The sequence below is a fragment of the Spermophilus citellus genome, assembly GCF_964194105.1.
Source record: "Spermophilus citellus genome assembly, chromosome: 1".
Classification (NCBI taxonomy): Eukaryota; Metazoa; Chordata; class Mammalia; order Rodentia; family Sciuridae; genus Spermophilus; species Spermophilus citellus.
The window spans coordinates 142,213,713-142,240,140 of NC_138182.1; the positions used below are offsets into that span (position 1 = coordinate 142,213,713).

General features: G+C 39.6%; 1 pseudogene across 1 annotated transcript; it reads right to left on the reverse strand.

The window, feature by feature from the left end:
• Window positions 1–1,406: 1,406 nt before the first annotated feature.
• Window positions 1,407–26,056, reverse strand: LOC308650910 (SNW domain-containing protein 1-like; annotated as a pseudogene). Its single transcript has 2 exons — window positions 24,517–26,056; window positions 1,407–1,547 (listed from the first exon to the last, which is right to left on the reverse strand). The product of its transcript is annotated as an SNW domain-containing protein 1-like (transcript).
• Between the last annotated feature and the right edge of the window lie 372 nt (window positions 26,057–26,428).

Genomic DNA, 26,428 nt, shown 5'->3' on the forward strand with positions numbered 1-26,428 from the left:
CCTGGGCATGGTGGTACATGCCTGTAATCCCAGTGACTTGGGGGATGAGGCAAGAAAATAGCAAGTTCAAGTAAAGCCTGGGAAACTGAGCAAGACTATGTCAAAATAAAAAAACGTAAAAATATCTGGGGATGTTGCTCAGTTGTCTGGCACTCCTGAGTTTAATCCCCAGGTTCACAAGAAAAAAAAAGTACATGTTCCTCGGTAATTGCATCCAGATAAATATCTTGGAATCATTCATCATGTGTACAAAAATGAATATTTAATATATAAATATGACCACAAGTGATAAATCACCCAATGGCTCATCTCCTGGGGACTGTTAAGTAAATTGTGTCCATCTGTTCTCTGTGATTCTAGGCAGCAGTGAGAGACAATGAAGTAGAGCCAGCCGAACCAGCCTGGAGAGCTCTCTAGGGCACCATCAAGGGAGGAAATAGCTAGGTAGATAAACACTGCCAATATTTTTTAAATTGTCTTAAAAATATAAACCAAAACATATCTCATGTATTTCTACATACTTACATAGTAAATCCATTCACAGGATCTAGAATGAGACCAAACAGAGAGCATCTCAGAGAGGAGACTCAAGTCTGGGTATGATACTCAGGATATGTTTGTATTGTTCACATTTTAATAAGTAAAAAGTAATTGAATTTATTTTGAAATTAAATTTAAATATCTTAAATTGTTTTTATTTACCTAGTTTTCCTTTTTTTACTCGTTAAAAAAAATCTATGCAAAATGCATTATCTTTTCTACAAACTGCCATGGTGTTTAAAGGCACATTTTTTACATCTGATCTTCTACCCACCTATGTTTCTATTATTTTCAAACTACCCTACAGACCTGCCCACTTGAGTAAGCAAGTGGTGAGAACAGTAAGTTAATTTATAATTTTGAAGGATAAATGAATTGTAAGGAATTACTCTCAGATTAGAAAAATGGATTTTTATTTGGATTTTAGTGTGTTCTCACTATTTTGTGCATAAAGTTCACGCATTAACAATGTAATTGAAAAAGTCCAAACCAGTGATTTCCTTGGGTGATTTTGACACCCAGGATGTTTGGCAATATGTAGAAACACTTTTGGTTGTCAAGCTGGGGGAGCAGTTGCCACTACCATTTTCAGGGTAGAGACCAGGGATGCAGTTAAATATCCTGCAATGCACAGAACCATCCCACATTAAAATATATCTGACTCAAAAACAGTGTTGAAGTTACAAACTTCTAAATATACCACATGTGAGTAACACGTAACTAGTTAGGTTCCACTTACTGATTTTCTTCACTCCTCTAAGAGTATGGGGGGAGGCCTGGGCTCACACCTGAACAATGAACTGGTAGATCCTGACCAGGATGACCAGCATGCTGATGTTGGCCAAAAGGGAGAAGATGGACAGGACCTAGAGGTTCCTGATGGACACCAGAAACACCAGAGAGGGCAGAAAGGTGAGCATGTAGAGTCTGGAGTCTGTGGTGGGTGTCAGAATCACCATCTCATTGTCATGGCACTTGTTGTTGGTCCCAGTGGCTGCTTCTATCACCTAGAAGAGAGGAAGAAAGAAAAAGGAAAAGGCCTTCAATCATGAAGCTTGTGACTGTCCTGCTGGAAGAGGCTGCTGACCAAAGGCTCAGAATGTGAACCAGGACTTAGAGGCACCCGTGCTGGTGAACACTCCTTGAGGTCTTCATGGATATTGTTGTTAGCAACCCACCTGTCTGAGCTGGGTGTGGTCTATCCAAGACAGAAGAATGGAGAAGACATCTTGAGGTTTCTCTACACCCTAGGTCTTCAGATGAGAATCAAAGAAAAGAAATGTACATAAAGTGTTAAAACCTCAACTCTTTTGTTGACCAAAACTGGCTTGGAAGCAGTCCTAAACAGAAATTCCTCTCGTGTGTGATCATATTCTTTCTTCTCACCAGAACCCTACCTGTTTAAAGTTATCAGCCAGAAACAGAATAATTACAGCAAAATCCTGGCTCAGTGAAAATCAGGAAGAATTCCTTTATGTGCCTGGAGATGGGAAGGGGGAAGTACAAAGGTCATTAGAATAAAAAAGCAACCCCCCACCCCCAGAGAGACAAATGCTTTGTGCTTTTATCTAAATCATCACAGACCATTCCCAGCAGGTGACAAGAACAAGCACAATCTAGAGCTCTGGGAGGGGAGAGACACTCTCTGTGTGTTTTCTGAGATCCCCTTCCTGATTTCTCTAGGATGCTGTGTGAGGTCAGGGAATCACCAAGGCAGAGCACAGGCATCAGGACCCCTGCCTAGCCCCTTGTGCTCCTCTGTACCCATTTGCCAGCCTATTGCATTTCACACAGGGAGCCCTTGACATAAAAGGCCAGGAAGTGGACTCTTTCACAGCCTCTCCCTAAAACTGGGACCCAATAGCCAACCTAGAATTATATAAAGACACAGAAATAAATGTAACTGAACACAATGCTGGTGTAAGCACTGTTGTACATCAGCTGGTCACAACCTAAAGGGCCATCAAAAGGAAATTGATTACATTATCAACTTCTTAAATGGAACACTGTACTGCAGTGAGAAAGAATGTGAATTCCATATGTGCTGACAGAGGAAAAAACATCCAAGTGATTTAGGGGGGGAAGCAAGTTTCTAAATAGTATATACAATATGGTCCATTTGTACACACATAAAATTTTAAGGATGTATATATGTTTGTAGATATATAAAAAATTCTAAGAAGATATTCATGCAAATGTGTCCCGTATTTACTTTTGCTTTTCACTTTATGTCCTTCTCTCTAGTTTAAAAAACAATGCTTTTCCTACAAGGGTACATTTTATTAGAAGGAAGTAGCATGTACAGAAAAGGTGGGAAGAAGAGAGCGAGGGAAGGAGGAAGGCAAAAGGCCAAAAACAGGGATCACAAACAGCGGCAGCAAGAAAAACAGTCCCAGTTCCATAGGCTGAGCAGGTGGCAGGACCCCAGAGTGCTCATCACACACACACACACACACACACACACACACACACACACAGCCTCTTGCCTACCCTTTTCCTCTGTCCCTACCACATGGTTTTTGTAGCTACATCTATTTATAAAACTCTTGAAAATTTACATTCTCTTCTCTAATAATTTCTATACTGATTTGTCTTGTTTTTGTATATGCATGGATTCAGTGCATACCCCAGTCATTTGGCCATGTAAGAGCTGTTTAAATCATTTCTTAGTTGGCTGGATTTCACAGTCAAGCTATATTTTTGCATGCATTTTTAAGTGAGACTCATGGGCACTGAACTGTTTTAGCTTTTCCAATTTTATGATTTTTGTATGTCCATTTTTGCTGAAGAATGAACACTGTTCTCCCTATTATTCCACCTGCTGCCCAATGTCAACCTCCGAATTTCTGAAAGCTATGAATATGTGACCTAGCATGGCAATAGTGACCCTGAGATAGAGACTCTGAAAATGAGATTCAGTTGATAATTTTGAATGAAAAGATTTTCCTAGATCATTTGGGTACAGCATAAGTCATCACAATGGCCTTCATGAGAGGCAGCTAAGAGGCTGATGGACAGAGTGGAGCTGTGATCATGAGTAGATGTTGGACCAATGCCTTTTGAAGATGAAGAACAACAGTTAGGAAGGCAGGCAGTAGAGCTTCCAGACAGGGGCAGCCCTGCTGACACAGGGAGGCCTGAGGTCCAGGGAGGGCTTTGACCTCCATAATAAATTTTTATTTTAGTCCATAAAATTCTAGGAGACAAATATGACAAGAATAAACTTTTTTCCTTATAGTTAGGTCAATGTGAGTCATTTTGATCTTGGGTGAGATTTTTTTTGTTCTGTATTAAAATTATAGATGATTGAGTTAGTAATATGCTTAGTACATACTAGCCTGCTCATGAAGGTACTTGTGCTTATTTCATGGAGTTATATTTTCTCTTGATCCTGATGCTAAGGAATAATTTACTCAGCATAACCTATATCTTTAGAAATGAATTCTGCAGGAATAATCCTCCATACTTTGCTTATTTATTACTTTGTGTCAGAAATAAAAGTTCCAACTCCCCCAAAGCAGAAGTCGTGTTACAAATATTAACCTTGTGAATGTCCCTTTTCAAACTGAGATTATAGAGTTATAAGACATATATTTTATTTTATGAAACATTTGGGTAATTTTTCTCTAATACAGCTACATAGAGCAATACTTCACTTAGTTCATAAAGATTCCTTATTCCCTTATATCTAGATCATTATTTGACATAGATTGACCCTCTGTATTTTACCAATTTGATTCAGGCAAAATAGTATCTTTTATTTTTATTTCTTTAAAAAGCTTACAAAGTTGAATATTTGCTGATAAATATGCCTGTCAGTGTTGGAGAATACCCAGAGTGATAGGGGTATCATGGGGTGAAGGAGACAAAACACATATTCAATTGAAAAGATTAAGTGCAATGTACATGGCATGGAAGGTCCAGTATAGCTCCCTCAGAGCTGAAAATCTGATGGGATCTAAATGTTTCCAGAAGACAGACTGGACTGTGGCACAAACTGCAGGAGAGTGACAACTTTGGGCTTGATAAGAGAGGAATTCCTGAGAAAGGCTAGGTGTGGTGAGCACAGGGTTGTCATCTCCCTAGCACTGTGGGTGTGATGAGGAAGAGTGGTGGAGGAGAGAAGTCTGGCTGTGAAGATACAGGAGACTGTGCTAGGATTAGGGGAAATTCAATAACTGCTGGGGTGGATGGATGGATGAGATGTTCTCAGCTGCACACCTACATTCCAACATGTCTCTTTCCTAGGTTTCTACATAATATAAACAGCACTAATGAAATAAAGTCTTTACCTCTTCTATGAGTCAAGCATGGTTCTGAGCCTGACCCTCTCTGATACTGCCGTATCCTTACCACGTCTTCTTAGGGTACATTATGTGGTATCCCAAGACACATAGAAGAATTTCCTTTGTGTGTTTCATAATGTCTCTCTAATTTTGGTATCAAGTAAAAGATTGGAGAGTTCAAGAGAATAGTAGAATTTAAACTGTATAAATGGTGTCTTTTATATGACAGGCTTTGGCAATGTGCAGTAGTGTGAACACTGCCTGGGTCCCTGGACTGTGCTGATGTCACCAATAGGTCATAATTCCCTGCTGAGCCTTAGTGAGAGCTGGTCTCCTAACAACCCTGATGCTGTAGTGAACACTGCTCAGGACAGTGGTCTGAAAAAAAGCCTCTCTTTATTTATTGTTTTTGAAGGTATAGATTTCATTCTCTGTCATCATCAATGAACTCCTTCAGAGTCGAGCTTCAGAGAGAAAGTTACCTGGTCTGAGTGACCCTCTGAAAGTTGTACCTTGAAGAGAAGCCAGAAGATGAAACATCTAGAAAACCCCTTCATCACCCAGCTATCAAAGAAATCAATGGGTATGTATAGAATCTTGTCTGGGCATAAACTAGCCAGCACTGCCTTCTAGAAAGAGGAGAGCATGTCTAATTTGTGATGGATGACGGAGGAGTGAGGGAGAAAGCATAAGGTAAATGACTGAAGAAGGGACAAAGGGACATTTTTCCGTATAGCTTCTGAGGAAAGAAAGTGAAAAAAAAATTAAAATGTGTCTGGAACCAGCAGTGTCCTGGAAGCAGATCAAGCTCTCTAAAACCAAATTGTAAACAGAAAGCCCTGCTGGGCACTGAAGGGGAGCCCACATTTTGGGAAGCCCACAGTTGACCAGCCATCCCCTTATATCAACAGTGCATCTCCCCACCTCCAGACAGAGCACCCTGCAGTGGGTTCTCATAGGAATTCAGCTATAGAGAAGGCAGATGGCCAAGTAGAGGACAGCTTTAGCCCAATCACGCAGTGGTACTGGACAAAAGCAGCATGTGGACGAGATCCTCAATGAAAAGAGTGAAAGAGGGATTTCACTAAAATTCAATATTGGGTACTCAAAGTGACTTTTGAGTCAGAAATTTTGATACAATGAACAAAGAAAGAATATATTGAAGCACCACTGCCACACCAAAGCCGAAAAGCAATGATGGTGGTGCTGATTCACCAGAGGGAGGGAGAACACAGATCTTATATGGAAAAACCTGAGTTCAAAAAACTGCCTCGAATTAATATGATCCAAGTGGCCCTACTACGCAAAGTGCTCTACAGATTTCATGCACTTCCTATTAAAATTCCAATGATGTTCTTCATAGAAACAGAAAAGGCAGCCATGAAATTCATTTGGATAAATAAGAGGCCCAGAATAGCCAAAGCAATCCTTAGCAAGAGAAGTAGAGCAGGAGGCATCACAAAAGCAGATCTTAAATTATACTACAGGGCTATAGTAAAAACAAACAGCATGGTATTGGCATATAAACAGGACCAAAGAACTTCAAAATAGAAGACCCACAGACAAATCCACTTAAATACAGTTATCTCATCACAAACATACATTGGAGAAAAGATGGGCTCTTCAACAAATGGTGCTGGGAAAACTGGAAATTCATGTGTAACAAAATGAAATTAAACCTCTAGCTCTCAACCTGTCCAAACCTCAAAGTGGATCAAAGACCTAAGCATTAGACCAGAAATCCTGCACGTATTAAAACAAGAAGTAGGCCCAACTCTTCATCTTGTAGGTTGAGGAACTGAATTCTTCATCAAGGCTCCTAAAGCACAAGAAGTAAAATCAAGAATAAATAGGATGGATAAAACTAAAAAACTTCTTTACAGGAAAGCAAATAATTAAGAACATGAAGAGAGAGCCTATAGAATGGGAATAAATCTTTGCCTCCTGCACCTCACATAGAGAATTAAGCTCCAGGATATATATATATTTTTTAAAAAACCTCAAAAAACTTACCACCACAATAAAATAAAATAACCTAAACTATAAATAGGCTAAGTAACTGAACAGAAGAAGAAATACAGTTTCTGTATTTCTGTATGTTCTGAACTACACAGAAGAAGAAATACAGTCAACAAATACATGAAAAAATGTTCAACATCTCAAGCAATTACAGAAATACATATTAAAACTAAACTGAGATTCTATCTAATTCCAGTCAGAATGGCAAATATCAAGAATACAAGTAACAATACATGTTGGCAAGGATGTTGCTGTTGGGACTCCATACTGGAAAGCAGTATGGAGATTCCTCAGAAAACATATATACCCAAAGGACTTCAAATCAGCAAACAATAGTGACCCAGCCACATCAATAAATGTAGCACCTGACTCACAATAGCTAAGTTACGGAAACAACCTACGTGCCCTTCAACAGATTAATGGATAAAGAAAATGTGATATTTACACACAATGAAATATTACTCAGCCATAAAGAAGAATGAAATTATAGCATTTGGCTATAAATGGAAAGAATTGGAGACTATCATGCTATGGGAAATAAGCCAATCCCCCCAAATCAAAGTCCAAATGTTATCTCTGATATGCAGATATCAACCCATTTTAAGCAGGGAGTGGGAGATAGAAGTTTATTGTATTAGACAAAGGGGAATTAAGAGATAGGAGAAGGGATGGGAATAGGAAAGCCAGTAGAATGAATTGGACATAACTTTCCTATGTTCACATATGACTACATGAGCAGTGTAACACCACATTATATACAAACACAAGAATGGGAAGTTGTACTCCATGTATGTATATAATATATCAAAAGCAGGTGTATTCTTTAAAAAAAAATGCTGCCTAAACATAGTTGATCCAGAGGCTGCACTGTACACTAGTGCTTGAAAAGCACTCCCGTTATCCCACTGACCATGAAGAGCTGAGGCAGGAGCAATCTTGGGGCCGTCTCTCTGCAACAGTGGCTCAGGAGGCAGGAGAGCAGAGCAAACTCCGTTGCAATATCCCAGCAGATGCCAACCAGGTGGGAAGGGTAGCCCAACTCACCTCTCCTTTGAGTCTGGTGGCTCCCTTGACCAGAAGTAGTCCAGGAGTCTGAGCAGGAGCCGTGATTTCACTCATGGACTAAACCCAGGAAGGCCGTGCTCAAGGGCAGCAGTGAGAGATGGATTGGCCCCTATGCCCCATGATTGGATTTCCTTGAAGGTTGCTGAGAACAAGACCCACATCAGAGATCAGCTGCTGTGAAGCCTAGAGGCAGGTGGGTCTAATGCCTCCAAAGCAGACACCACCCAGCAAAGCCTGATTAGCCCTCAGCCCCACCTGCTGGAAGTCTCCTCCCAGATCCCGCAGAAGCAGTACCCAGAGAGTGCACCAAACTGGCCTGAATGGACAGAATGCCAACTGACAGTCCATCCCAACTCACCCTGCCTCATACTGGTGAGAAGGGAAGCTGAGTCTTAAACAGCTTCAGTATTAGGCTGCTCCAACTGGCAGCTCAGAGAGCAGCACAAACACAGGAAGAGGCTAACAACCCCACCCCAGCTCTATTAGTGCCTGACTCAAGAAGGACTGGAAAGGAAGAGTACTGGACATGGACATGACCACCCAATCTGGGCAACTGCTTACCATCTCAGTGGTCAATCTATTCTTTAGAATTTTTTTTCTTTCCTTTTTTTTTTGTGTGTGTGTGTGTGTATGTGTGTGTGTAAGTATGTATGTGAATTCTTGCTGTGCTGCTTGGTTCAGGGACAAGATACATATACTTATTTGTTTCTTTTCTCTAATTTTTAGCATTTTAAAAATGTAATTATTTATTCTTGCTTTATCTTTTGAGGGTTTGAGTTTTTCACACTATAGTTGTTGGTCTGATTTTATATTATTTTCGTTGGTTTATTTCTCTTTCTCTCCTGCTAATGACTAAATTCTATTGCTTTTCAGAGTGTTTGTACCAGTTTGTGGACTCACCAGCAAGTATGAGTGCACCTTTGAACCCACATTCTCATCAACATTTATTGTTATTTATATTTTTGATAATTGTCTGGAGTGAGAAAGAATCTCAATATAGTTTTAATTTCTCTAATTTCTAGACATCAAACTTTTTTTTTTTTCATACATTTGTAGACCATTGGTCTTTCTTCTATTGAGAAGTGTCTGTTTAGCTCCTTTGTGTGTGGCTTCTTTCATTCATCATTTTATATGAAGAATTCATTCATGTCACATATGGCTTAGTCCGTCCATTCTCTTACTTTGTATGCTACGTGAATTACACATAAACATATTTTGAAAAGTCATGATTTTTGTTTAAGCACATTGATTTTCATATCTTCCTATTCTTTGAAGTTTTTCCTTAGATTCCACAAATATAATTGCTCTAGTCTCAGATAATAGTTTATTAATTACATTGATCAGATAATCCCCGTAAAAATGAACAACACACACAGGCACAAACACAAAACTACACACACATAAACAAGTTCCTCATCACAGGACAAGAAATCACTGCACACAGACATATGTCAATCTAACCAAGAGACACAAACTATATTCATTCTCACTCAAATGTACTCTTGCCCAGACTCCCCTTTGGAAAAAAAAAACTAGTCTATTGTACATTAAGCAAGGATCCAATATTAACCAATGTGCTATGAATCTACTCACACCAAGCTCATTTGCCACATACCATTTGATTGAAGTGTGTATATAACATACATGCAGAAGAATTCATGAGAGATCTTGATTACCTTGGACAGTTAAATACTGGCTGGGGTGCTTGGTTAGCTGTAGGGGCAGTGACAAAAGACAATAAATATTTAATGTCTTCAAGAACCAAATTTTACCAATGTATGATTTGAGACTGAATCTGCAGGATGTGAAATGAAGAGGATGAACGGATGAACGTGTAAATGCAAGGGAAGGTGAACAGTATCCAATATCTTAACCAGGATGGTGGGTATGCAGAGACTTGAGGGCAGGGTCTAGATGGAAACATACTAGTTCCCTATTCAAGCCAGAGATATAGAACAAAATAAGAATCTGTGTGTGCAGGGCTGGAGAATTAGGAAGGGGAGATGTATGCTAGGAGGTGAGCAGCTGTTTTAGCTGTAAGTTCTTGTTCCTAATGGAGCTCTAGAGTTTACTCAGGTATTTTGGTTCTTCTGGGTATGCAACTGTGTCTTAGAAACAAGGAACTGGAGTGTGTGAGCCTTCAAGCTCCATGTCAGCAGAATTTTCAAAGCAAAATTTGGCAAAATAAAAGAAGTCAACAGTTCTGCTACTTCATGAGCTCTGACACCATCAGGAATAGAGCTATGGTGAATGGCATGGAGTCCAATCCAAATGAAGGAAGTCTACTGCAAACCCCAATGTGCAATGAGAATATAGTGCTCATATAGGTTTGTCTTTTAGCAAGATATAGAATTTATTTTCTATAAAGTCATGGGCCATCTCTATTATTAGAACTCAGCACATGATATTCAGAATTTTTTGTTTAATAAATGAATGCACTAAATTTCTACTATAGCTTTATGATCTTTATTCCCTTATTTAGGAGCTTCAGACTTACACATGTACTATCCAAATCCTGTGTACTCATTGGAGGACTATGTCCTGGTTCTTGAGGATAAAGATTCGTTCTCTGATTTATATAACTTCTCTGAGACTCCTCTTTCTACATACATTCTCTCATGATGGCAGGGGACAGGTAGAACAGCAAAGTCTAGATCAGTAGAGTAGGAATCTGAGTATGCCTGAAGAAACCCAGCTCAGCATCTCTGCTCCTTGATGGATTAGGGACATGCATTAAGTATGGTTGGAGGTGAAAACAAAGGGACAATTTCAACAGCAATCCTGTGGACTTCAATCCTTTATTACCATTAAGTATTTTTGTACCCTTTCTAAATAAGATCTTTTATTTTGAAAATGGAGACCACATTACTTAAAATTATACTATTTTTGATGGTAATAAGACCCAGGTAAAATGGCTGGAGTGTCGCATAATTCCTCAATGAAAAATTTTCACTCATTTTTAACTTTAACCCGTGACTTGGATATATCACAAAGTTTTAAATCTATTTACTTCAGAAACCATAATTATTATTTATTACTTTATTGCATCATTTGGCTTTTCTTTTTAAAAAGCTATCATCTTTGAATCAATTATAACTTTGTTTCTTTCCTTCCCTTACTTTATGAAAATTAATATACCAAATATTAAAATATAAGATCATGCTATTTCTTTTCTGATTCCTATTTGTTTATTCTGATATGAACTTGTTCATCATGTCTATTTTACACAACTCTTATGTTTTCCCTTTTCATTTCTTTGCAGTGACTTGTCTTGGAATTCTTGTTTATTAAATCGGGGTGCCTAAGTTTTGTACCACGAAAAATATTTTTGTGATTGCCCTTTCCATTTCTTTGGCTAAAGTTTAATTTCCAACTATAGTTCTGTTTATTTCATGCTGCTTTGCTCTATTCAATATAATTATACAATTGCTGTGTCATTTATTCTGTATTGTTTTGCTCATTGTTGGTTTCTTCTCACAGAGTACTATATTTTACCACAGGTGAATTCTCTTTGATACACTCTGACTTTATTTTTGCTGTAGTAAGGATGAAGAATGAGTCCTCTCAATAAATTTCACAAATCCTGGACAGTGAATATGTGACCTTGTATGGCAAAAGAGACTTTGGAGATGAGAGTAAGACAAGGATTTTGAATGGGAAGGTTTTCCTGGGTCATCTGGGTTCAGTCAAAATCTTCACCATGGCTTTTATTTATTTATTTGTTTTGTTCATTTATTTATTCGTGTCTTTTCTGCCCTTCCTTATTCCTCTTCTTGATCTCTCCTGGATGGCACTATATGTAAGCTTCTTTATTTATTCTTTATTTATTAGAGTGTTTCTGTGTCTCCTTATGTCTTTATCAAAATTGTTGCTGTATTATTTGGTATATAGATATTCATTAGTTTTATATTCATGGTGAAATGTAGATTTTAGTGGCTTTTTAAAAAATATTATTTTTTATGACAGAGCATAATTTTATTCTTTAAAATTATCTTTAAATTTATAGCTGTCCCACATCTTTGCTTTTATGACATTTTTTCTATGGTTTATTTATTTCATTTTTATTTATTGTTTTTGAGAGGCAGATAAAAGGGAGCTCATCAGAGAAGAGTGTGATCAAGTGAGCAGATGTTGGACTGATGCCTGTTGAAGTTGAAGAGTGTGAACAACAGCTAAGGATGGCAGCCAGCTTAAAATAAATAAATAAATAAAGGAAAGATCCTCTAGTAGAGCTCCTAGACAGGAGCAGCCCTGCTGCCACACTGATTTGGACTTGAAGCTCGGAGTGAATTTTTGACCTCCAGAACTTCAATATAATACATTTGTATTTTAAGTCATAAATTCCTGTACTTTTCTATGGAAGTAGCAGGAATCCTGTATGATTAGAACAACCCTTTCCCTTAGATCTAGACCTAATGAGAGTCATTAAGACCTTGGGTGAGATTAATATTTTTCCGTCCTGTTTAAAAATTATAAATCACTCAATTATCAATTATCAATGTTAGTGTTACATACTGCCCTGGTCATGGGCCACCTGTGCTTATCTCATGGAGTTATATTTCTTTTTGAAACCTGATCACCAGTGCCCTCCTGAAGCTGCATTCTAGGGAATATTTTACTGAGTTGGACCTGTATCCTTGGAAATGGATTCTAGAGCAATCACCCACCATAATTTGTTTATTCATTGTTTTGAGTTAGAAACTCTGAATACTAACTCTCCAAAAGCAGAAGTCATGTTACTTATTTGATCCTTGTAAATGTCCCTTTTTAAAGTGAGCTCATAGAGTTGTAGGTTGTGTATGTACTTTATGAAATGTTGCCTAATGTTCTCCAATAAAATCAACGTAAAGGAATACATTCAGTTCATGAAGATTCCTCATTCCCTTATAGCGATATAATTCTTTGGTATAGTTTGATCCTGTAATTTTTATCAATTTGAAACATGCAAGATAGTAAGTATTTTTATTTATTTTTATTTTTCAATAATTTATTGGTAAATTATATTTGCACATAATGGTGGGATTTGTTGTTACATATTCATATACACACAATATAACAATATAATTTGACCAATGTCATTCCCCAATATTTCTCTTTCCTCTTTCCACCTCCCTTCCTCTGATCTCTTTCCTCTACTGAGGTCCCTTTGATTTTCATGAGACCTCCCTCTTTACTTTTTTTCTATGAGACAAGCATGCTGCAGAGCCTGACCTTCTCTGTACTGCCATATCCTCACCACTGAGGAGACTGAGGAATGCAGTCTCCCTAGACACACAGAAGAATTTCCCTTGTGTAATCCATATCTTCTCTCTGAATTCGGTATAAAGTGTCATATATGAAAGTTCATGTTAATAATAGAATTTCCACTGTATAAAATTCACCTCCTTAGGTGATGGGCTTTAGCAATCCTGCAGTACTGTGGACACCGCCTGGACTGTGCTGATGTCACCAACAGGTCATAATACACTGCTGAGGCCTTAGTGACAGCTGGTCTCCTAACAACTCTGATGCTGTGCTGAGCACTGCTCAGGACAGTGGTTTGTCAAAAAGCCTTTCTTTATTTCTTTTGGAGGTAAAGATTTAATTCTTGGTCATCATCTACTAACTTTTTGAGACTTGAGCTTCAGAGAGGAAGTTACCCATTCTGAGTAACCCTCCAAAGAGTTGCACCATGAAGAGAAGGTAAAAGAGGAAACATCTGAAAGCTTAATCGTCTCCCAGCCTGCTAAGAAGTTTAGGAGTATGTGTTAATATATTCTCTGGGCCTAAGATAATCAGGAACTGCCTTCTCAAAAGGAAGATGTGTGGATTCCCAGTTAGTGGCAGAGAAGGGGAAGAGAGAAAGAGCCAAGAGCAGTCACTGAAGGAGGGAAGGTAGAGGAAAGGGGTGTTTTTCTGTGCACTCCCTGAGGTCTTCCTGAGGGCCCAGGTTGAGAGTGAAGAGAGGATTCAGATGATCCAGTCTTATCTCTGTGGCTTTGGATTCAGACCACCCACACAAAGGCACTAATGTGTCTTGTTGCAGGGATAGTGGTTGGTCCAGATTACTCTTCCTTTAAAAAAGATTGTATTTCCTTTCATTAGACTTCTTATGAAGGCGTTTGGTCGCTTCTCCCAAAAGCCATTGGGGCATAAATGATGTGATGAATTTTCTAAAGATACTTTTCCTTTTAATGAAGAGAAAAGTGGTGCCCATAAATGAGGGAAACATTGAAGGAACCCTGCAGGTTGAGCCCAGACACAGACTCAGAACAGCTCTCAGGAAATGGGCAAGGCTGCCTCACCTCAAAGTGCAGATTGTACTGTGTACAATGTTCAGGTTGGACACCAGCAGTCAGCAGGAACCGAGCTGTTACAGGGATAGGAATTCTCACCTAGCCCTCTGTTCATGGCAAGCACCAGTGTGTAACCAAAAACCACAAGGGTTTAAGATTCAGTTAGGCATGTGTGTGTGTGTCTACAGGAAGTGGCCAGCACTTTCTGAACCATTTATGTTCACTGGAATGTCCTATGTACACACTTGAGAGATATAATTACTATGTGAAATGATTACTAAGTGAAATTATTTACCCTTTCTTTTTTGATCATGGAAATAGTCAATCACACATTCATCATAAAAAAATAGAATGAGAGCTCTTTATGTTTTTAAGGAAAATTGTCCCACAAAGGAAACAATATTCACCACCCATCTGATTTACAGTAAGAGAAAACTAGCATACACTCACAACAAAGTTAATCTAGATTCACCATGTCATTTCCCTAGTCCTGCTTTTCAGGGCCTACTAGTTTCCTAGAAACCACATCACTAGGCGACTGGGTTTCTGTGGGAAAATGAGGCAATGCTTTGTGCCATGGACGCATGGAGGGGAGTCTATAGGAAACCAGTCAACAACTTTTGGATGAAGCAAGTTGGCAATATAAAAATTCAAAAGAGGGTGCTTCCTAGGCCTGATGGTCCCTGCCTATAGTCCCAGTGACTTTGGGGATGAGGTAGGAGAATAGCAAGTTCAAGTCTAGCCTGGGCAACTTACCAAGACACTGTCTTAAAAAACAGAAAGTTCTAGGGATATAGTTTAGCCATCTGGCACCCCTGAGTTTAATGCTCAGTATCATAAGAAAAAAAAAGGGCACATTTTTTTAGTAATTGAACCTCTGATTAAATATCTTATAGAATCGTTCATCATGTCCACAAGAAATAAAATTCACTGTCTTAATACTGAAATCAGACTACAAGATATAAATGACCCAATGGTCCACTTACAGGGGACTGGTTAAGGAAATGGTGTCCATCTGTTCTCTGTGATTCTAGGCAGCAGTGAGAAACAATGAAGTAGAGCCAGCCGAACCAGCCTGGAGAGCTCTAGGGCACTGTCAAAGGAGGAAATAGCTAGTTAGATGAACACTGCCAATAATTTTAAATATTATTTAAAAAATATGAAACGAAGCATATTTCATGTACTTCCTACATACTTACATTAGTGTGTAAATGCATTCACAGAACCTAGAATGAGACCACTCACACAGAGGGCATCCCTGAGAGGAGATGCAGGTGGGAGAGTGGTACTCAGGGAGTGTTTGTGTTGTCCACATTTTAACCAATAAGAACTAATGTGAGTTAACTGGGAAGTTAAATTTAAATATCTTAAGTTATTTTTATTTACCTACTTTTACTCTTTTTAATTTATTTTTTGAATCTTGGCAAATGCACTATCTTTTCCACAAAGTGCCATAATGCTTAAAGGCACATTTTTTCACTCCGGATTTTCTACCCACCATGTTCTTAAAACTACCCTACAAACCTGCATACCTGGGTAAGCAGGTGGTGTGAACAGTAAGTGAATTTATAATTTTGATGAATAAATAAGTGGGTTAGTAAGGAATTACTTTACATAAAGATTAGAAAAATTTATTTTTACCTTGATCTTAGTACGTTTTCACTATTGTCCAATTATGCATAATGATCATTAACAATCTAATTGGAAAAGTACAATCCAATGATTTCCACAGGAGTGATTTTGCCCCCCAGGGTTTAAAAATGTGTAGAACCAATTTTGTTTGTCAAGCTGGGGGAATAGCTGCCACTAGTATTTTCAGGATGGAGACCAGGGATGCAGCTAAATATCCTACAATGCACAGGACAATCCCAAAATTAAAATCTGACCCAAAATGTCAATAGTGTTAAGGTTAAAAACTTCCAAAAATACCTCAAATAAGTAACATGTAACTACTTAGGTTCCACTTACTGGTTTTGTTCACTCCTCTAAGAGGATGAGGGAGGCCTGGGCTTATCCCTGAGCAATGAACTGGTAGATCATGACCAGGCAGACCAGCATGTTGATGTTGGCCAACAGTGAGAAGATGCATAAGATGTGGAGTTTACTTATAAAGACCATCAGCACCAGGAAGGCATGAAGGTGAGCATGTAGAGTCTGGAGTCTATGGGGGGGGGTGTCAGAATTACCATCTCATTCTCATGACAGTTGGTGGTGTCCCATTGGCTGTTCCCATCTCCTAGAAGAGGGGAAGAAAGCAAAAGGAAAAGACCTCCAATCACAAAACTTGTGACTGCTGGAAGAGACTCCTGACTGAAGGCTCAGAGTGTGAACTAGGCCTAGAGGCATCTGAGCTGGTGAGCACTCCTTGAGGTCTTCATGGTTGTTGTTGTTAGCAATCATTCTGACTGGGCTGTGTTTGGTCCATCTAAGACAGAAAACAGACAATACATCTTGAGGTTTCTCTACACCCTAGGTCTTTAGATGAGCTCAACCAAAAGGCCCTGTACATAAAGTGTTAAAACCTCAACTCTTTTGTTGATCCAAACTAGGTTTAGAAGCAATCCTAAACAGAAATTCTACTCATGTGTGATCATACTCTTGCTTTTTACCAGAACACTACCTGTTTAAATTTGCCAGGCAGAAACAAAATAGACACAGCAGAATTGCAGTTGAGTAACTATCAGGAAGAATTCCACAATGTGCCTGGAGATGGGAAGGAGGGAATACAAAAGTCATTATAATACGAATGCAAGACCCCTCCCCCAAGAGAGACAATGCATTGATTGTGCTTTTTCCTAAGTCATCACAGACCCTTCTCAGCAGGTGACAAGTATAAGCATGTCAGTCTAGAACTTTGTGAGGTGAGAGACAGTATCTGTGGGTTTTCTGGGGTCCCCTTCCTGGTTTCTTAGGATGCGGCATGAAGTCAGAGAATCACCAGAGCACAGCACAGACAACCAAGATCCTGCCCAGCCCTTTGGGCTCCTCCATACCCACCTGCCAGCCTATTCTACCTCACATAGGGAACCCGTGACATAAAAGACCAGCAAGCGGACCCCTTCACAGTCTCTCTCTAAATCGTGGACCCAAGAGACAACCTAGTCTCATGTAAAGATGTAGAAATAATGTACCCGAACCTATTGCTGGTGGAAGACTGCTGTACAACATTTGGTTACAATGTAAAGGGGGAAAAAAAGGAAATTGATTACAGTATAGAGTTCTTAAGTGGAACACTGTACTGCAGTTAGAAATAATGTTAGTTCCACATGTGCTGATAGGAAAAAAAGATCTAAGTGATTTAATAGTGAAAAGCAAGTTTCTGAACACTATACACAGTACTGTTCATTGTACACACACAAAATTTTTAAAATGTATGTATGTTTGTGGATATATGGAAAATTTCAAGAGGATATTCATGCAAATATGGCCTGTATTTACTTTTGCTTTTCACTTTATGTCCTCTCTTGTTTAAAAAAATCCTTTTCCTACAAGCACACATGTTATTAGGAAGTAGGGTGTATCGACAGGTGGAAAGAAAAAAGGGAGAGAAGAGGGAAGCAAAATGCCAACACAGAGGTCGAAAGCAGTAGCAATATGGAAAACAGTCCCAGTTCTATAGACCTAGGAGGTGGCAAGACCACAGAGTGTTTCTCTCTCTCTCTCTCTCTCTCTCTCTCTCTCTCTCTCTCTCTCTCTGACACACACACACACACACAAATACACAACTTGTCTGTGTACCTGATCCCAGGTTTAATGTCTAGCGGTGACAGACGAAAGGAAGGAGAAAGGAAGGAAAAACAGATTGGAACAAAGGCCCAAAGTTACTGGGAGGGACATGTGGAGGTGAACAGGGGCTGCTTCAGGGACTTGAAAGTGAGAAAGTCCCAGGCCTGTTCCACATCCCCAGTGCTGGATTCTTCTCTTAGCAGCCCAGGTCAGCTTCCTTCCATTGGGGATCCAGAGGCTGGGAGGACAGCCTCCGCTGTTCTCCTCACAATGTCCTCCCTGCCCTGGCCTAGGACCCCAAATCGGGTCCCTTTCACTCCTGCTTAGGGAGGTTGCCAGGCGAGGAGCAACCTTTGCAAAGTATTCTTAAGGGTTGGGGGGGGGGGGGAGCAAGTGCAGGAGAGGAGCATCTTCCAGGCGCCCATCTGGTTCCCCAAGTTCTCCTCTGCTGACCCCCCACCCCAGGGAACCCCTTCCTCCCACACCACACACACTCAGAATTACAGAGGCACGCTAGCATTCACCTTCCAACCATCCCAGGTCCCTCCATGAAACCTCTAGTTGATTTTCTTTCTGATTGAAAAAAGAAAGTGCAGCGACTCCTCTCAGGAGTCTCCTGAGCAAAGAAAGCCCACCCGAAGGCGTCTTCTGTAGTTCCCAGGAACGGGGAAATCTGGAGATCCCAGGAAGCCCCAGTGGATCAAGAGCCGGGAACTCCCTGCTAATTCCCGCGCCTCTCACCTCAAGTTCTTTCACCAGGTAGGTCCTTCTAGTCGCCTGGGGCTAATTGGGGCTAATTCCAAATCCTTGGCAATGATCTGACCATTTCCCTCATCTTGCTTTTGGAGGCTGCTGGTGCTGCTCAGCTGGACCAGACAGGACGCTCCCCTTAGACTTGGCTGGCATTCTTTGGCTGCAGTTAGGTCGGGTGGGACTGGACAGAGAGGCTGAGGCACAACCCAGACTCTGGCCCTGCTACAGCTGCTTCTACCACAGAGCACCCACATCTTGGGCGCTCCCAATGCAGCAGCATATGACTAGGTTCTTTGGTTGTTGTTGTTCAAGGATTGAACCCAGGAGAGCTTAACCACTGAGCCAATCTCCAGCCCTTTTATATTTTATTTAGAGACAGGCTGTCCCTAAATTGCTTAGGACCTTGCTAAATTGGTGAGGCTGGCTTTGAATATCCATCCTCCTGCCTCAGCCTCCTGAGCCATTGGGATTACAGGCCTGCCTCAGTTCTTGTCCAGGCGTCAGCGCTCTCTTGCTGCATCAGGATGCCCACATATGGCCTTTGGCACAGGGCTGTGGACCGGCCAGCAGGGCTCCTGTAGCTCCTGCTTCCTCCTGCAGCTCTCCCCTCTCACAGGCCACCTCCCAGGGGTGCAGAGGGCACAGGTTAGCAGACTCCACTGTCAGAGGTCAGGCGAAAACCATGGCAGAAGGGCCTGGTGGAGGAGCCGCTAAGCTCGTGGCAGCCAGGAAGCAGAGAAAGAGGCAGGAGCCTGGGAAGAGATATATTCCAAGACCACACCCCAACGACCTGCCTCCTCCAGCTAAGTCCCACCACCCACGGTTGGTACCCAGCTGTCCATTCAAATCATTAATCCTTCAGATGGACTCATCCACTGAGAGGTTACAGCTCTCATGACCCAGTCTTTCCATCTCTGCCCATTGCCACGGTTACCTAACACGTGAGCTTTTCCAGGGACATTCCTAGTGTCAAACCATACAGCCAGCAATGTTATGAATGTGTTTCTACATTTTATTTATCAATTTGTGTTAAAGTTTACATTAGAACCTAATTAATCACCACTTTTATCTTTAGTTAATAAGAAAAAAAGATAAACATCTTCATTAGGACTATTTTACTCCCTTAAAAAAATCAGAAACGTGGTAATGTGATGATCTATTATTAAGCAAAAAGGAGATATTTTAGCAAAAGAAATGCTAACCTATGCAGAGGTTTTAAAAATATCTTCCCCAGACTACTTCTCTTTTGCTCTTACCATGAGCTAGTGTTTTGTATGACTGATACATATTCACATAGAAATTCAAATGTTATTAAGAATCATACACTTGAAAATTACCTGAGTTTATTACTCAAATGTAACCATTTTGAATAGATGGGGCAAACAGTTACAGGTCATCCCAAATAAATATTGTTAGGTGCAGGACAGGCTGAGTAAGCTGTCTGCAGGTCATGCCAAACAAAGTTAGCTGCAGGGTGACCTGGTCACTCAAACCCTCTGTCTGGCTCTTTATCACCTGTTTGCTTCAAGCCCAAAGGCCCAAGCCCCTACTCAAGGCTGAGCACTTCGGCACCCCCCCACACCCAAGGCTGAACACTCAACCCCCTGCTCAAGGCGGAACACATAACCCCCCTTGTGCCAACAAGGCAGCTTGCAGACCCAGAGACCTCATTAGATTTGGGCTATAAAAACTCCCTCCTGCCGGGCCCCTCTCTCTCTTGCTTTCTCTATCTCTCTTGCTATCTCTCTTGCTTTCTCTGTCTCTCTCTTGCTCTCTCTCTCTCTCTCTCTCTCTCTCTCTCTCTCTCTCTCTTTTCTCCTCTGTTGCACTGCTGCAATAAAGATCTCTTGGTTGCTCTGAGTGTTGTGGTCACTTTTCTTTCAAATATCATACCTGTACTTACTTATAAATAGAAGGCAAAATGAGGAGCTGAATCAGACTCAGAAAATTGTATAAGTGATATATGTAGATTTTTATGTATATCAATTACACATCAAGCTATTTAATGTGCATGCATGAAGAATGGATGATGGAAAGAGAAATATACTATTCTCCCCAAACTAAGTCATACTATCATTATTTAAATCATATATAAAATTTGATAATCCTTAAATATGTCAGAAAAAATGAAACTGGAATAAATAAAACAATGTTGTTGAACTTCAAGTGTTTCACAGAAATGAATTTATTAATACTTAAAATTTCCCCAGTAAAGATACAGATTTAAAATATTGAGGCCCAGTGCTGTGCTGTATGCCTGTAATTCCAGTGTCTTGGGAGGCTGAGGCAGGAGTACTGCAGGTTCAATGTCAACCTCAGCAAAAGAAAGGTGCTAAGAAACTCAGTGAGATCCTGTCTCTAAATAAAATACAAAATAGGACTGGAGATGTGGTTTAGTGGTCAAGTGTCTCTGAGTTCAATCCCTGGTGTAGTGTTAAGTTTCATTCTGAGTATAAATGAAATCCTGACATTAGAGATGAAGAAATTGACACATTTTACCCTTTTCCTCTGTTCAATCTTATGATTTTTTTTTTGCTATTTCTACATTGTAAAACTTTATATATATGCACACACACACACACACACACACATATATATATATATATATATATATATATATATATATATATATATATATAATATATATTTGGGGTTGTAGATGGACACAATACCTTCATTGTTTTTTATTGATTGTTCAAAACATTACAGAGCTCATGATATGTCATCTTTCATATATTAGACTCAATTGGGTTTTGAACTCCCATTTTTACCCCAAATACAGATTGCAGAATCACATCTGTTACATACTCACATTATTACATAATGGCATATTAGTGACTGTTGTATTCTGTTACCTTTCCTATCCCCTACTATCCCCCCTCCCCTCCCCTCCCCTCCCATCTTCCCTCTCTACCTCCTCTGCTGTTGTTCAGTTCTCTCCCATTTTCCCCCTCCCCCTTGCCCCTCATAACCTCTTATAATTTTGTGTATCATTGAAGGTCTCCTACCATTTCCATATGCTTTCCCTTCTCTCTCCCTTTCTCTCCCACCATTCGTCTTTGTTTAGTGTTAGTCTTTTCCTCATGCTCTTCCTTCCTGTTCTGTTCTTATTTGCTCTCTTTATATCAAAGAAGACATTTGGCATTTGTTTTTTAGGGCTTGGCTAGCTTCACTTAGCATAATCTGCTCTAATGCCATCCATTTCCCTGCAAATTCTATGATTTTGTCATTTCTTAGTGCTGCATAATACTCCATTGTGTATAGATGCCACATTTTTTTTTATCCATTCATCTATTGAAGGGCATCTAGGTTGGTTCCACAGTCTAGCTATTGTGAATTGTGTTGCTATAATCATTGATGTGGCCGTATCCCTATAGTGAGCTCTTTTAAGGTCCTCAGGGAATAGTCCGAGAAGGGCGATAGCTGGGTCAAATGGTGGATCCATTCCCAGCTTTCCCAGGAATCTCCATACTGCTTTCCAAATTGGCCTCACCATTTTTCAGTCCCACCAGCAGTGTACAAGTGTACCCTTTTCCCCACATCCCCTCCAAGAAGATGGAAAAATGTACCCTGTTCATGGATAGGCAGAACTAACATCATCAAAATGGCGATATTACCCAAAGTTCTCTACAGGTTTAATGCGATGCCAATCAAAATCCCAACGGCATTTCTGTAGAAATAGATAAAGCAATCATGAAATTCATATGGAAAAATAAAAGACCCAGAATAGCAAAAGCAATTCTAAGCAGGAAGTGTGAATCTGGAGGTATAGCGATACCAGATTTCAAACTATATTACAGAGCAATAGTGACAAAAACAGCATGGTACTGGTACCAAAACAGGCAGGTGGACCAATGGTACAGAATAGAGGACACAGAGACTAATCCACAAAGTTACAACTATCTTATATTTGATAAAGGGGCTAAAAGCATGCAATGGAGGAAGGATAGCATCTTCAACAAATGGTGCTGGGAAAATTGGAAATCCATATGCAACAAAATGAAATTGAATCCCTTTCTCTCGCCATCCACAAAAGTTAACTCAAAATGGATCAAGGAGCTAGATATCAAATCAGAGACTCTGCCTCTGATAGAAGAAAAAGTTGGCTCCGATCTACATATAGTGGGGTTGGGCTCCAAATTCCTTAATAGGACGCCCATAGCCCAAGAGTTAATAACAAGAATAAACAAATGGGACTTACTTAAACTAAAAAGTTTTTTCTCAGCAAGAGAAACAATAAAAGAGGTAAATAGGGACCCTACATCATGGGAACAATTTTTTACCCCTCACACCTCAGATAGAGCCCTAATATCCAGAATGTACAAAGAACTCAAAAAATTAAACAATAAGATAACAAATAACCCAATCAACAAATGGGCCAAGGACCTGAACAGACACTTCTCAGAGGAGGACTTACAATCAATCAACAAGTACATGAAAAAATGCTCACCATCTCTAGCAATCAGAGAAATGCAAATCAAAACCACCCTAAGATACCATCTCACTCCAGTAAGATTGGCAGCCATTATGAAGTCAAATAATACCTTCATTTTATTTGTTTATTTTTACTTGGTGCTAAGGATTGAACCCAGTGCCTTACATGTGCCAGGCAAGCGCTCTACCACTGAGCCACAACCACAGCCCCCATTGTAAAGCTTTTTAAAATTTATTTTCTCTTCTTTAATCATAATTTTCACACTCGTGTGTCTTGTTTTTGTAGTATACATGCATTCAGCGATCATCCTAATCCCTTGGTCATAATCCTGTAAGAGACTTTGTAAGTCATTTCTTAGTCAGTTGGATTTCATGGTCTAGCTCATTTTTTGGAATGCATTTTCAAATAAGAATCATGGACAGTGAGTTATTCACAATTGTGTTAACTGTTAAAATTTTATGATGGTTCTGTGCACAGCGTCTTGGTTGAAAGGGATAAGAACCCAGTACCACATGACATCAGGTTTACAGAGATGTATTCATGAAAATTCCTGACCTCAAAAACTTTTGAATTGAACAATAAAATATACACAGTGCCCCAAACAAGAATAATTCGTCTCAGGATGTTATGTGAATCTTCAAGACAGGAGGAACAGATGGGGCAAAAGCACAACGTGAGAGATATCATATAGAGTTACCATGGTGACTGAGATATGCTGGAGTCCCTGATGAAACAGAGAAGGATGGAAGAAGAGTCTGCAGCAGCCATCCCTGATGAGGACTTACAAGACCTGAGGACAGAACATTATTCCTAGGAAACTGTATAATGTAGTTGGGCCATCAATTCCCACCCTGTCCCATTCTACCTGAATTCCAAGATGGTTTTGTCAAGATTTTACTGAACTTACTGTACTTATCTTCTTTCATGATATATCTATATATTTTTCAGTTGGCTCTATTACAAAGTTGTTGGTCTGTTTCCTTCAGAAGCTGTAATTATTTTTTTGCATCATTTATCTTTATTTTTACAAAATCTATTTTCTACAAATTATTTTCTTTGTTTCTTTCTTTGCCTTACTTTTTATCAATTGATATAATAAATATTAAATTTTAAGCTTTGTTCAATTTCTTTCGGATCTCATTATTTTCTCTGATAAACTTGTTCAGCCTATGTGCGATACAAATCTAAATTCTCTATATTAATTTCTTGAACCTACTTGTCATTTTTCTTGTCTAAATGTTTTTATTTGATACAAATTGATGTATTAAGAAAAACCTACTTTCTCCACTCCAAAATAAAACAGCACAATAAGGGCAAAACTCATTTGATAGCACAGTCTTAATTTGTGAACATTCGCCTTCTCATCATGATTGTGGTAACCTTATTCCTAAGCAGATGTTCTTATGCAAAATATTACCCCCAGAGCTCTTTTAGAGCCACCATGCTGTTTGACTTCTTCCCAAAACTTGTCCAAACCAAAAGGATCTTCTTCAGACTTAATTGGTCCTTCTCGGCCTCTTTGTCTACTTTCTGAAAAAGAAAATTCCATGTTGGGAACACATCTGTTGGTCTTTATTCTGGCTTCTAATTCATCACCATAGTGACTTTGTCCAGATTTTTACTGGGCCTATAAATCCTCGGGGCCATACCTTTAGCACCTTTCCAGGATTGATTGTAAACATTGTAAATGAATTCCATCTTCTCCACCTGTGAATACACTGTTCAAACTCTTGGTTTGGTTGAAAACCCTTTGGTCACACTGCGCTTCCTTGGAATTCTGAGAATTGGGCACTCCAAGAGCCCTGACTTCATTGACATCCATTTTCATTTCTTTGAAGCTTCGACCTCTTATCAGAAGCTTCCCTAGAAGGATTCTGCATCTCTTTTTGTCCATCATGATGGATTCCATTTCTCTCACATGCTTCCCATCCTCTTTTTCCACATGAGTTTTCATCCCTGTTCTCCTCTCTTTTTGACCCATTTCTGTAAGTTTCTCTTCATGTTTCTACTTTTCTTTTAGAGCCATCTTTTGCTCTACTTGAACATGCATTTCCACAGCTTCTCAAGCCTTCTAATAAGCAATATAAAGCACTTCAGCAAGTTTAGCAAAATTCTCATTTATGTGAACTGTCTGGAGTCCTCTTCCATGAGCAGCTGGACATGTCTCTAATGGAATTGTATAAACCTCTGCATTTTTCCAGTTGGAAATACAAGCAGCAATCTTCCACTCTTGTTGTTCCTTTAAAGTCATCTTTTGACTAGGAGAACCCAAGACAGGTACAGGAGAAGGTGGTCCCTGGGGAATTTTCTTATTAATCTTGAAACTTGGAGATCCTATTGGATATTTTTGCATTTCTACCATTCAAATAACCCTCTGTTTAGCTCCATAGTTGAAAGCTATTCCTTGCTGTGATGGTGTGTACAATATGTAATGAGCAGGAGCTAGTTTATCACCTGCTCAAAATGGCATGGCTACAGCAACCTTCTGCAATACAGATTTCTCTAAGGATACCCTTGTCTTCCGTTATCTCTTTAATAGCTTCTTCATTAGGTCTTTGTAGGTCAGGATAATCTGTATTCATAACCTCTTTTGGAACCAGGTCAATGTATTTGCTATAAATGACCTTGCCTTCTGACTGTCCTTGTGAAGAAATTGTATCACATTTAATTTTTTTTCCTTCAGGATCCACCTGAGTAACCAGTGCATTTGACATTTTTTTCCTTTCATCCCATATTCAGTGAATAATGGGCCACATGGATCTCTGGAAAAGCAACCCATCTCCAAAATCTTGTAACAACCGAGGTATTTAGTCTTTCCGGTATCCATATGGAGAAGATTCTCTTCAGGAGGAAAAGAGTGAGGTGTAACATGACCTCTAAGAACTTGCTTTTTCTTCAGCCTCAAGCTGGTCTTGAGACAGCTGAGTAGGTGCAGATAAAAAGCACTTGAGCACCATCTTCTTCCGCTTCCTTGACTTGTCACCTGTCCTCAAGTTTTCATTTAATAAATCAGGGTACCTGAGTTTTATAGCTTGAAACATTCTTTTGTAGTTGCCCTTTTATTCCTTTGGTTAATGTTTAATTTAAAGTGTAGTTTGGGTTCTTCATTTCATGCTTTGTTTAATTCAGTGTTTAGACATTTGCTGTGTCATTTCTTTGCCATTGTTTTAGATCTCTTCCATGTACTCTGACTTGACTTTAGTGTAGTCAAATGAAGAATGAACTTTCTCTTCCCACTCTCCTCAAAAAGAAGAAAAAAACCCACATATTAACTGCCTAATCCATGGAAGCTATGAATATGTGACTTTGCAGTGTAAAAAGACTTTGCA